Raw genomic sequence first — 12012 nt, 5'->3', positions numbered from 1 at the left:
AAATCCACTTTCTTGCTGTATGGTACAATGTATTCATTTCTGGTCAGGAGAACAACACTGGCCTCCAAGGGCCAATTAGTGGGAGAACAGGGAATGGAGAGCCAGGTCTCCTGGGTTCTATTCCCAGATCTGCCACTGACAGGCTATAGCCATGTCTACACTTGGCCAGTATGGCTTTACCAACGGACGGTACCAGCAGAGTACTGCTGATGCAGCATATACCAATAAAGCCTTGCTTTTGCTAGTGCGGCTTTCTCCTGCCCCAAAAGGTAAACAAGCTCTACCGGCAGAAGTGCACGAGTCTTGTCAGTATAACTGTGTCTACACAGTTAGGGGCTTTGGCCAGCACAGCTATGTCAGTCAGCAATGAGGTCTTTTCACTGCCAGATGCACATAGCTACTCCAGCAGAGGTCTGTAGTGTAGAGCTGGCTTCTATGACCTCACAGAATTCACTTGAGCTCTCTGTGACTAAGGTCAGGCCTATACTAGGAACTCCTGCTGGGGTAGCACTGTTGGTTTGGGATGTGATTTTTTGTGACATTTGTGTATCAGCAAAAGCCCTAACGTAGATGCGGTTAGACACTCTTGCCGGTATAGCTTATTTTGCTTCTCAAACGGATAACAGCTATCGTGGCAAAAGCTGCATCTCCAAAGCTTTTCTAGTGTACATCTGGCCTGCGGTTGCTAATCTGTTCAGTGGGTTTTCTTCCCTCACTGGGGTTTTGAGAGGTTTGAACCACGGAAATTTTTGTAAGATATTTTGCGATAAAGGGGTGCTCCAGAAGCGTTATTACTTAACAAGCCACTTACATGGAGTACCCACCACATTGCCTCATGCCATTAATGAAGTCCTTCAGGATCACTCCTCTCCAGCAGTATGTCAGATCAGCTGGGATGGATGGATGGAGCCGCTTTTGTGCTTTATGGTTAGTTTTCATCAGCGAGAATTACGGCATTAATCTAGAAGTAAGCTTAAAAAAAAATAGATGATTGGCCCCCAAACCAAAATCCTGGATCCAAACACTTGCATATTTTAGATCCTGATATTAATCCAGATCTGGACTTTGCAGATGGCCCCCTTTCTCAATACCTGATTGAGCCAAAAACCCGCTTCTAAACCTCTCTGGACTTAGGGGCAGTTTGGATCTGGATCTAAACATTATAAATTCCCCCCTCGTTCTCATATTCCTGAGCCAGAATCTTTCCTCCACCAAACTATGGGAGATGGAAGAGCCTCTTGGCATTGCTGAGCACACAAAACAAATACTACTTTCAAGGTTTGTGTTCTGTGGAATCCTAAACCAATTGAAATAATTAGCAAAGCAGCATCTTGAGCCAGCTATACGGCTTCAGTCATAATAACCCTTTGAATATGCTTTTTAAGTTCCCCTTGACTTGGGTTTGCTGCATAACTCCCTTTTGATGCCAAAAGGCCTTGCAGGCAGAAATATGTAGTTTGTCTTTCACAGAAGCATTGTGGGTAACGCAGTCATCATATTTCCCCACTGCACAGCCGGTGCCCATTAAGATCTCTGGGCTCTTATTTCAAAGATGACTGGAAATTGGTGGGAACACAGTGGTTAACATTAAAAGACATATTTGGCTTGGGGTGGCCAACATTTCAACCTGTTTAGCACTGTAATATCACAGCTGTTTGCCTTTTGTTTCATATCAGAAAGCCAAAGGTTTTATCAAAATAAGAGAGGTCCCCCCCACCCCCCTGCGCTGCAATCACATTTTCAATGCTCCAGTTCGGCATCAAGACTGGGGCGAGCGTTCTGTGGATTGTCTGGGGCCCACCTAGCAGGGGAAGAAGAAAAAAAAAAAGGGGAGGCTGGAAAATTCTAAAGCAGCAAAGCAAGAGAAATGATAAACAATGGGGCAGGGGTTTTTTCACTCATTTGTTGTTTATTACCTTTCAAATTCAAAACAGTCTTCCCTTCTTGTGAGTCAGTTACCCAGAGCAGTTTGGTAAATGCATCTATTCCTAAGGGGAGGATTGGATTTCCCTTGACCTGATGGTTCACGCATCAATCTGTGTACTTCGTGGAACACATGCTGGCTGAGGGAGAATAAGTGCCAGGGAGAGCACCCCAATTCTCAGGGCTGGCCAAAACCCAGCTGCTGCTGGGTACTTCTAATTGCTGTGCTGATTTGTGGTCTGTCTGGCTCCTACACCAGTGTTGTGTAGCAGAGCTCCCCCAGCCCCAGGACCAGGCATGGGGGGAGGAAGCAGAGGAGCAGACGTGACATTGGCACACTTGCCCGCAGCACCGAAGGGCTGGAACTAGGGGTGCAGGGGGTGCTGCCACACCCCTCTGGCTAGAAGTGGTTTCTATCATAGACATGGTTTACAGTTTGGTTCAATGGCTCTCAGCACCCCCACTATGCAAATTGTTCAAGCATCTCTGCCTTGATGAAAGCCCCCTACATGCAAGTGCATCCACTTTTGTGGTCCTTCTAGTCAGGGAAGCCTGTCCAGGAGAAGCTCACTGGCTCTCTGAGCTTGGACCCCGGTAGAGAAACATTCCGTGGATGGAGGAGCTAGGTTCATTTACCGTATGTATTTGTGTAGAAGCCAAATTTCAGGCAAAATTTCCAGCCACCTTGTATACACATGCCAAAACCCCAGCAGAGAAATGCTCCTAAGATCCCCTGACTTCCCTGCTCCAGTTTCTCATCTGTGCCTGCCCAGAGCGTCAGGGAGGAGAGATGCTGGGCTCCCTGGCCAGAACATGCTTCTACACCCCTGCTACCAAACATACCTGAGCTCCTGCTACAGCGCCCCCCTCCCCACACACACACGGGACTGGGTTGATCCGCACAGGTGTACATTTTTAAGGGGAAATGAATGGGGTTACTGTCCATGCTAGTCAAGTGAGGCCCAAAATTTTAAACCTGTTTCCTAAAGAAGGCCAGTCTGCAAGTCACCTCAGGGGGAAGAGAGATCTCCAGTCTCCTATCCCAGAGAAAATGCAAAAGGTTCCTTGACTGAGTTCTTTTAGGTCAAGTTTCTGCTTTAATACAAAAAGGGGACAGTCTTAATCCCATCATGGGCCTGATTTTAAGAAGCACTCATGTCACACAGTGCCTCTGCAAAAAAAAACTCAAGAGACCCTATATTGTTAAGTTAAACAACAACTGGAAGGCTGCAGTGTAACAGTACTTTATTTCTTAGAATGTAGAATGATAAGATACAAGAATCCCCAAAACAGAGACACACAAAGCAGGCTGCTCCCTAACAGAGAGGCACAACTCACTCCACCTCACTCTAGCCTAGCTGGCTGCAAAGTGACACAGATAGTACTGGCATGTGACACTTCCCTACAGAGCCCCATAACTGCGAGCAGGACCAGGAAAACCTCTGAGAATTTAAAGTGATAGATCACAATTTTAATTAACACTGTTTTCAATATACCACACACACCACCAGTTGTCAGACATTTTATGTATGCTGCACACATAGTTACTGTATCTGTAGGGGCTCAGTCCCAGGGTTAATTATATTGTCTAAGAAGCTGGATAACTTTTTAGTGGGTCTCTCAGCCAGACAACAAGCCCTCAGTGTTGCCTGCAGAATAAACCCTTGGTTTTCTGCTAAACTTTAGAGGATATTTGTGTTTGTTTCTCTTAACAGGCTGGTTACCTGCAACCCAAACATAAAAGACCCTATGTTCCGAACGCATAAATCTGCTCATGGCGTCTCCGGCAAATCTCTTGATCAGCACGTTCCTCTCTTTGCTCTTTATTTACTCAGGTGTAACAGCCATTATGCCTGCTAGGAGAAGGCAGCCAGCCCTGGATGGGTTAGAAACTCTGGGCAATGACAGATGCCCCTAGTAAATAGCTGGCATAATATCCTGCCCTGGGTAGGAGCATGGAGGAGTGAGGAGGAAGCATATGGTTTCAACCTCTATGAGGGTTCAATGAGCTAGGGACAGAGCAGGGCAGGATGACTCAGGGCAGGGCAGAGAGCACATGGGGTGGGCTCAGAGGAACAGCTAGAACCCCTGGCTAGCACATACTGTCTACGTGCTAGCCAGCTGGGGCCTGGACCATGCCTAGCTTCCACCTAGCATGTATCAGTAGGCACGATGGCATGCATGTCCCCCTTCTCGTGCTAAATCGGATCCCGGCTTCTCTTGTGTGCAGGGCTGTCATGGGACAGTTCCCCTCACTTCAAGCCCCATTTCATGGCCTGCTAGTAATGCTCCTCTGTCCCACAGAGGCCAACTGCGCAGCACCCTACCCACACCAGATATTTACCATGGGAATGTGCCTTTTTGTTCTGAATGGGAGAATTTGTTCTATTTAATACACAACAAAAGGGAGGTAAACTTGTTACACTTTTTAAGGACTTTGTCCCTTTGGTTTATTGTGCTGGGATGCCAAGTGCTAGAAGCTAACAATACACGGCACTTACACCACCTACAAATCCCTGGAGGCTCGTCCAGCTGGGACAGTGTGCTCTAGGATTCCCATCTGTGGGGGCACAAGGTGCAGCTGGTTCATAGCTATGGACCTGACAGGTTTCCATGGCAGAGGATGATGGGCTACATGGAAGCTCACAGCACGGGTCCTCTGTGCAGCTGCCTGATATTTGTGGGCTTGGAGTCTCATTGTGATTGGGCTACAGAGATACCTAGAGAGATTCATAGAGTTTAAGGCCAGAAGGGAACGTTACATCATCTAGACGGACCTGCATAACACCGACCACATACTCCAGTACGGAGCCCAACAATTGGATGTGTCTAAAGCATCTCTTCCAGAAAGGCATCCAGGCTTGATCTGAAGCCTTCCAGAGATGGAGAAACTACCATTTTCCTTGATGACAGATAGGAGCTCCAGTTCCTGTCACCTACACGGTGACAAAACCCACGGTAGCCCTCCTGACTGGTGATGTGGGGGGATGGAGAGAAGATCCCTAGCTCTCAAGGAGTCATGGAGTTTGGCCATTATTGGATGTGTTCCCCTCCACTTCAGCGCCGTACAGGAGCACGTGGGCCTTTGTTATTTGTCTGACTCGAGGGGTTTCCGCTTTTCCCTTCGGAATGTGCGTCTGTTGGTTCAGACAATGAGCAAGCCCTACAGACAATCAACTCAAAGCAAACATGGGAGCTGGCACTGCAGTCTTCTGCTCGGCTCCACGACAGCCTTCCACTGCCATGCATGGCGCCTCCTCTTTCCAACCTTGCCACAAGAAGCTTTCGCTGCACAGGAAGACAGGCTTTGGATCTTGGAAGAGCTCCTCACAAGAGATCAGCTCCCCCAGTTCCCAATGAGCCTGGGTGCTCCCCTACCTGAGAGAGCGCTCATGCTCATTTCTGGACGTGTTCACAAATACTGCAGTCGGCGAGGCTGCATAATCTCACAGGGAAGAGGATGGAGGACAGTGTTTACAAACAGCAGAGGCATTAGCCAAGTAACTGTCTGGCCAACTTAGGACACCTTAAAGGGGCCTGATATTCCATAAGTGCCGAGCACTCACCCTCTGAAACAGCCAAGCCCCTTTAAAAGGCATCTCAAAGTTGAGCACCCAAAAATCATGAACAACTTTTGGCAATTCCGGTCCTAAATCCGTATTCATGGGCCTAAAGAAGCAGCTGGTCATGCAGCCTCATAACCCCATTGGCTCCACAAAGTAGATGAAGGCTCAACAGCCAGGCCAATAAGGTTTCTCCCTATAAAGGCCACAAGATTAACTAACATGGTAGCAGCCGCTGCCTTCAGGGATGTTCAGCAGGGATTTGCTCTAATCTCATTGTAATCTATTGCTGTCATGTTCCAACAATGCTTCACACTCATCACATTTTTTACAAGGGGCAGAAAATGAATTTGTTGCTGAATTGAAAACATGGTCAGAAGTTGTTTCACCAATAACCTAGCAGTTGACAGGTTATCCCAAACAGGAACACACCAGGGCAACCCTTAAAAGCTAGGTAGGTATCAAAGCCAACCATATGAACAGAGCAGCACAAAAACAAGGCCCCGTAAGACTGCTTTAGGTAGTGGCCTGTTAGCAGTTAATGGACAACTTCATCTTTTCCCAAGGGATTTATAACCTGGCCATTAAAATAAAAAACATGCTCTATTCATCAGAGTTCAGCTGAATTTAAGTAGGAAGCAAAAAGGATGTAGGGGCAGGGCAAGAGGGAATCAACCCCCAGACAAATCTGGCTGTCTAACATTTGGGCGGGAAAAAAATTGGAACACAAGATTAAAAAGAGAAGGATATGCTCCCCTGCTGGTTCAATGAGATTCGAGATTAAGGGTGATCCGTTACACATAGGAGCACCAACATCACGCTATGTATTTCTGCTACATTTTTGGCTGGATCTTATCTGTGCCCCCAGGAATAGCCTCCACAGCAACCACAGCCTTGCATGCTCTGTGCGAGAGCTTGCAGGAGCAGAGTCCGTACGTGAGCAATGCATTTGGATCGAAAGTGCTCAGAGCAGATTCGTAAATGGGCGTGAGCTAGCAGGGTTGCATAGATTGGTTCATTTTCACTTCCCCACTCTCAATAAAAGACTGTTTTGGTCTTAAACCATGTGTGGATTGTTAAAGTTTCCAAACAAACAAACTACAGGTTACAGTTCATCCCTTTTCCTTCCTCTGCATTATCAGCTCAGTTGGACAATGAAAATTGACGTCATCAATGGAGACCTTGAGGAGGGAGGGGAGGGAGAAGAGAGGTATTTAAACATCTTGTATCAAGTGCTTTTCTTTACTTTGCCAGTCTGACTGTAAAGATAAAGGAAACTGGTGACCTGCATGAAAGGAGATTATCGTAAGAATAACGTAGTGAAGTTCAGAAAAGTGGGAGTTCCCCCAGTCCTCATATGAAGAATAGAATATTATCACCCAGTGTTGGAAGATTTTGGGACCTTGCAGGTCATTTCCCTGTTGGAGGAGAAATCATTGATGTAATGTCAGAGTTGTGTGTGTGTGTGTGTGTGGACACTAGTCTTTGAACTGAGGTGGTCACAAATGGCACAGCACCAGTCCTCACTTGCAGGGTTTGCAGCTCAAACCCACCAGTGTCCAGTCCCCAGGAAGCACCTCCGCACCAAGAATTGCTTTTAGGAGAGATAATAAGCAGAGCGAACTCTTGCTGTTTGCTAGAACTCCCTACAAAGAATCGACACCATCCACCACAAAAGGACAAATCCACCCTCAAACCAACAATGCAGCATTTCTTCAAAGACTGCTCACTACTTGCATGGTATGAAAAAAGATGAGTGAGACTATGTGCAACAGCGCCATCCAGCAATTCCCCCGATAACCGTACTTTTAAATATTCAACTTGCACCACAGCTATTCCAGTCTGGAGCTACAACCATGTCCCAGAGATCATCCGCGGTACAGTTACTTTCCATCTGTGTTCCCTTTCAGTTTTGATTTAAGACTAATGCTGTGTAGACAATGATGCGTTTTGCAAAGATGGGTACTGTAAAGTGTTCCTTGGGCATCCTGAGATGTTGGCAAAAGCTGCTTGTCTGATGCTAACTGAAGATGTGGCCTTTAGCACCCCAAAGGCAACTAACCCATCCACTCACCCTGGGCTCCTAAAGATATAAGCCATTGTATGGACTGAATTAGTTGTCAGACCACAGATAGCAGCATAGGTATTCTGTCACTTACTTCAGAGACTTCATACCCACTTCCACAGGTCTGCTCCCGCTCCCATTGAAGTTCTGGCTCCATTTGCTCTCCTGGTGGAGTTGGCAATGCATTTTCAGGATACATTTTGTACAGCTAGGGTTTGGGTGTCGGCAATCTGGCCACACAGACATGCAAGAGGACCCCGAACAGCGGTGTTGCACAGCCACCCAATGGGATGTCACCCTTTACTCACACTTGGAGCTTAGCGATGAGTTTGCAGGCCCTAGACACACAGCAATAGAAGTTCTGGTTCAGACTAGAGGTGGGCCTTAGCCACAGAATTGAGACTTGAATCTGAGCTTGCCCATAGCCTGAAGGGGGTTCACACCCACAGGTGCCGGAACTAGGGGTGCTGCTGCATCCCCTGTTTAAAGTAGTTCCCATCATAGATAGGGTTTACAGTTTGGTTCAATGGCTCTCTGCACCCCCACTTTACAAATTGTCCCAGCACCCCTGTTCATACCTGGTGTTCCCCTTCAGAGCCATCCTACAAGGGGGTTTGGATCTGCAGCTCCATTCTAGGCCCATCTCTAATTTGACTCAGTAAGTTTCTTAAGAATGCATTTCTTGCAGCATTTCTGACATAACCAAAACTAGAACAGCTTCTCTTAGCATCCCATGGAGCGAGCTGTGGCTCACGAAAGCTCATGCTCAGATAAATTGCAAAAAGAAAAGGAGGACTTGTGGCACCTTAGAGACTAACCAATTTATTTGAGCATGAGCTTTCGTGAGCTACAGCTCACTTATGCTCAGATAAATTGGTTAGTCTCTAAGGTGCCACAAGTCCTCCTTTTCTTTCTGCGAATACAGACTAACACACACGGCTGTTAGTCTGAAATCTTAGCATTTAATCGGTCTCCCATTGAAGAGCCATATTGCTTTCAATTAAGAGGCGGATCAGGCCCATTTATCATTCCATCGTGTCTCCCAGAAGGAATCAGGGGCTTGGGAGACTTATCTAAACTATGTGAACCAGAGAAAAAAAGGACTCCAGTCACTGTTTGGGCCCTATTTTATCCTAACTTTTCCGCTCTCCCTCGGGGAGAACACGTCACAGATGTTTTACCAGCTGCGGAAGTTCTCTCTTTATGCTACACTTTTTAAAATAAAAAAGGTTTAAACCACAAACAACATTCCAGTGACTTGGCAAGTCTGATTTAAATCCATCAAAGCAAGGAAAACTCACATTAGATGGGGCTGTGGCTTCCTTCTTAACTCTGCCCTTTGCGCCTCGGGGTGCAGCAGGAGGCTTTCCCAAGAGCGGGTGGCTTGGGCACAAACATTCCTGCCTGGACATGGAGCTCACTGGCTTGGAGAGACAGCAGGTCCCACCAAGCAGCTAGTGTTACTGGAGCACAGTGTGGTTTCTTTCCAGTTCTTTTCTTCACTGCCACATCCCCTGTGGGAAAAGGATCAACTTTTATGCTCATCCAACTTGAAAAGACCCCATTCTAACATTAGTCCCTTCAGCCTTCCCGTGCTCCGGCCAATTGTTTCTCTGTTGAAGCGTGTCTAATTAGAGGCAATCATTTTTTGGTTCACAGAAGCCTTCCTGCTTGTCAAGGAGAAGAGGATCTTAATCCTCTGTGCCGAAATAATACGTCACTGCGCAGAATGGGTCACAGACAGAGGATTATGATGGAGACTGGTGGGGGAAAGCCCTTTGCACACATGAGAAGGTAGGAACTATTGATCCAGAGGCAGGAACCAGGAAAGAAACCCTGCAAAGCAGATTAGCCACGTGAACACACAAAGCCTACAGTAAGACCACCACCACACGACTGAAATCCCTGGGTGAATTCACATCTTTTGTGGAAGAAGTGTCATCAGCACATCTGATAAAAATCTGAGTGAGAAGGCCAAGGAAATTCTTTAATACTTTCATGGTGAGAACTCCAAATCATTCACAAAAGATAAAATTGTAAATTGATAATGTTGGATGAGGCTTTTTTTTTGGGGGGGGGGGGGGGGCTCATTTTTTCCAGTGGCTTACAGTGCCCACGGGAGAGCAACCTGATATTTATTTACAAAAAAATAGAAAGAAAAAGACAGTTCTTTTTCAGAGTCTTATTCTTTGTAAGTATCCAGAGCCCACAGTGATGGGCACATTTTCAGTGAATACAGCCCAGTGATTAATTCATAGCAAGTCATTTAAAAGCTGACAAGTTTAGGCACTGTCCGGGCCAAATCCCATATGGCTGTAATTACATGCAGCCTATCTAAACTCCCCCTTCAAATAGGTACAGCATTATTCTTCACTTCCTGCTCTAAACTCTTGAGTAGTTTTACTGTGCACCATTGAAGAGCTGCTGTGTTCTCCCCCAGAAGTGGCTGCATTTCATCATTTTAAAAATGTGCTGTATTATTGTGGCTGCGGAGGAGGGAGAGGAAGAAACACCTATAGGTCCTAGGTCTATCCTGAAAGGGAATCGTGAGGGTTAATTCCTGTTTGGGAAATGCTCTGAGAGTTTGAAGCAGCTCAAATTTTACAAACCTTATTTTAAAAAAAACCCTTAGACCCCTCCCACATTGCTGCGGGACAGATTTTTCCGCGCACGGTGCTGTACATGCAGCCATGTAGAATGTAACAAGTACAGCGTGTACATCCAAGGACGTGAGAAGCACTTGAAACTTTGGTATCTGGACAGGCTGCAAGCAGAATATTAAGTTACAGACACAAACTGTAAATACAGACAGACTGTGGCAGGAGGCCTCCCTTCCGGACTGGGAACGTCAGTTATGCTTCATCAGGTGCTCAGGGGGCTTGGAAATGAAACTCTGCAGGGATGGCCCGCACAGCCCTTCTGCTGCTGACAAATGTGAAAAAGGCTGTCGACGAGGAAGAGAATGGTTATAAATGGATAACTCCCCGGACAAGCTAGGGAACTATTTATAGCAAGCTTGAACTCGGCTATTGGCTAAACCTACTGTGTTACTCTGCAGAAGTGGAGAAATAACTAAACCATCTTTTGGATGGCCAGATAAATTCGCCGTGGCTTAAATGTGTTCACAGAGTTCTGCTGTGGAAGCCAGGGCTAGGAAGGAGGTAGGGGGGCGTCTGGCCCCCTAATGCCATAAAACGACTCTTCCCTAGAGCATATTCTCTAGGGTTTGCCCAGTGCAGTTTTCAATGAGCAAGGCTGATGGCTGAGCTTGTTAGAAACACTGAGCTAGATGGCTGGAGGGGAGGGGAAATTCCACAGATTGCTGTGGAAGACACATTGCTCAGGGACAGCTGAGAGATAAAGGTAGGGTACATAGGAGCAGGACCCCTCTAGTCACCCTGCCCTCTGCAAGCTGCTGTGATCAGAGCTTTGTCCCTCCCATTGGCGCCCCCCCTCCCCACACCACACCCACTTAATTTCTTTTGGCAGGTGCCCTGCTCACCATGGGTGCTGGTGATTTGCTGGGAAGTCCTGCAGGCCGCAGGCTGGAGTCCATGGATGAAATGGGAGTGAGCGAACTGATTCAGTAAGGAGAAACTCTGCCCGCTACAGTTACGTGCCCGCTATCACGGCACAGCCTGGGAGCCTTAAAGCCGAACCTCTGGGTAACTGCCAGCAGGAGCAGGACTGGTTCCTGATTGGCTGCTTGGGGGGAGCAGACTGTTCCTGTTAATTCCTCATGGGAACAAACTTCCCCCCCAAGTGGAAACTCTCATGAGAGAAATAGTCTTTCCTGGGCACCAGGTGCTCAGCTGGTTCAGAGAGGGGCTATCTACAGCGCCTCCTGGGGCCTACTTTTCTCAATTTGTCTGAGGATCTTTTGGGGGCTGGTTGTTCCACTTCCCACCCCCACTCCCAGCAGAGTAGAGCATGATCCAGCAGGGGGCTCCAGAACAGCAGCTGCACTTCAATGAGCCTCCCATAGCCCCAGCTGAGCACTGCTGTGGGGGAAGAGCCCACCCCTCGGCCAACCCTGGCACCCTACTTTGGCACAGTTTGCTTTTTAAAAGCATTTCCCCCTGAAAGGACAAAGCTCCCTGGTTCTCTGCATTCTGTATTGCCAGAATGATCCCCCAGCCCCACCTCTCAATGCCCAGATACAGGCCCAGCCCCCTTGCTAAAAACTTATTCCAAATGGCCCGTGGTCACCTGGCATGGGCAGAGACAACGAAGCAACGGGAACAAATGTGCGAGATCACAGCTGAGCCTGGGGCCCGGCAGGCAGTAGGGGCAACGGAACGGGGAAGCGTTTGCATGGCATGAGGGGGCATCAAATGCCAAGGGCCAAATCCCAACCCAAACTTGGCTGGGCGACAAGACTAAACACATGCTGTGTGGTGCATTAGCAATGAAGCATGTTACCGAAAAGCAGGAATGGTTCCCACTGAGTTGTGACAGTAG

At 47.5% G+C, this 12012-nt stretch overlaps 1 long non-coding RNA gene across 1 annotated transcript; it reads right to left on the bottom strand.

Annotated features, from left to right (window-relative positions):
- Window positions 1–3151: 3151 nt before the first annotated feature.
- Window positions 3152–11222, bottom strand: LOC125622867 (uncharacterized). The gene is made up of 3 exons (XR_012665083.1): window positions 11054–11222; window positions 8853–9387; window positions 3152–7889 (listed from the first exon to the last, which is right to left on the bottom strand). It is a non-coding gene; the product is annotated as an uncharacterized LOC125622867 (long non-coding RNA).
- Between the last annotated feature and the right edge of the window lie 790 nt (window positions 11223–12012).

Source organism: Caretta caretta, chromosome 15 (assembly GCF_965140235.1).
Source record: "Caretta caretta isolate rCarCar2 chromosome 15, rCarCar1.hap1, whole genome shotgun sequence".
Classification (NCBI taxonomy): domain Eukaryota; kingdom Metazoa; phylum Chordata; order Testudines; family Cheloniidae; genus Caretta; species Caretta caretta.
This window is presented reverse-complemented; position numbering and strand designations above follow the sequence as displayed.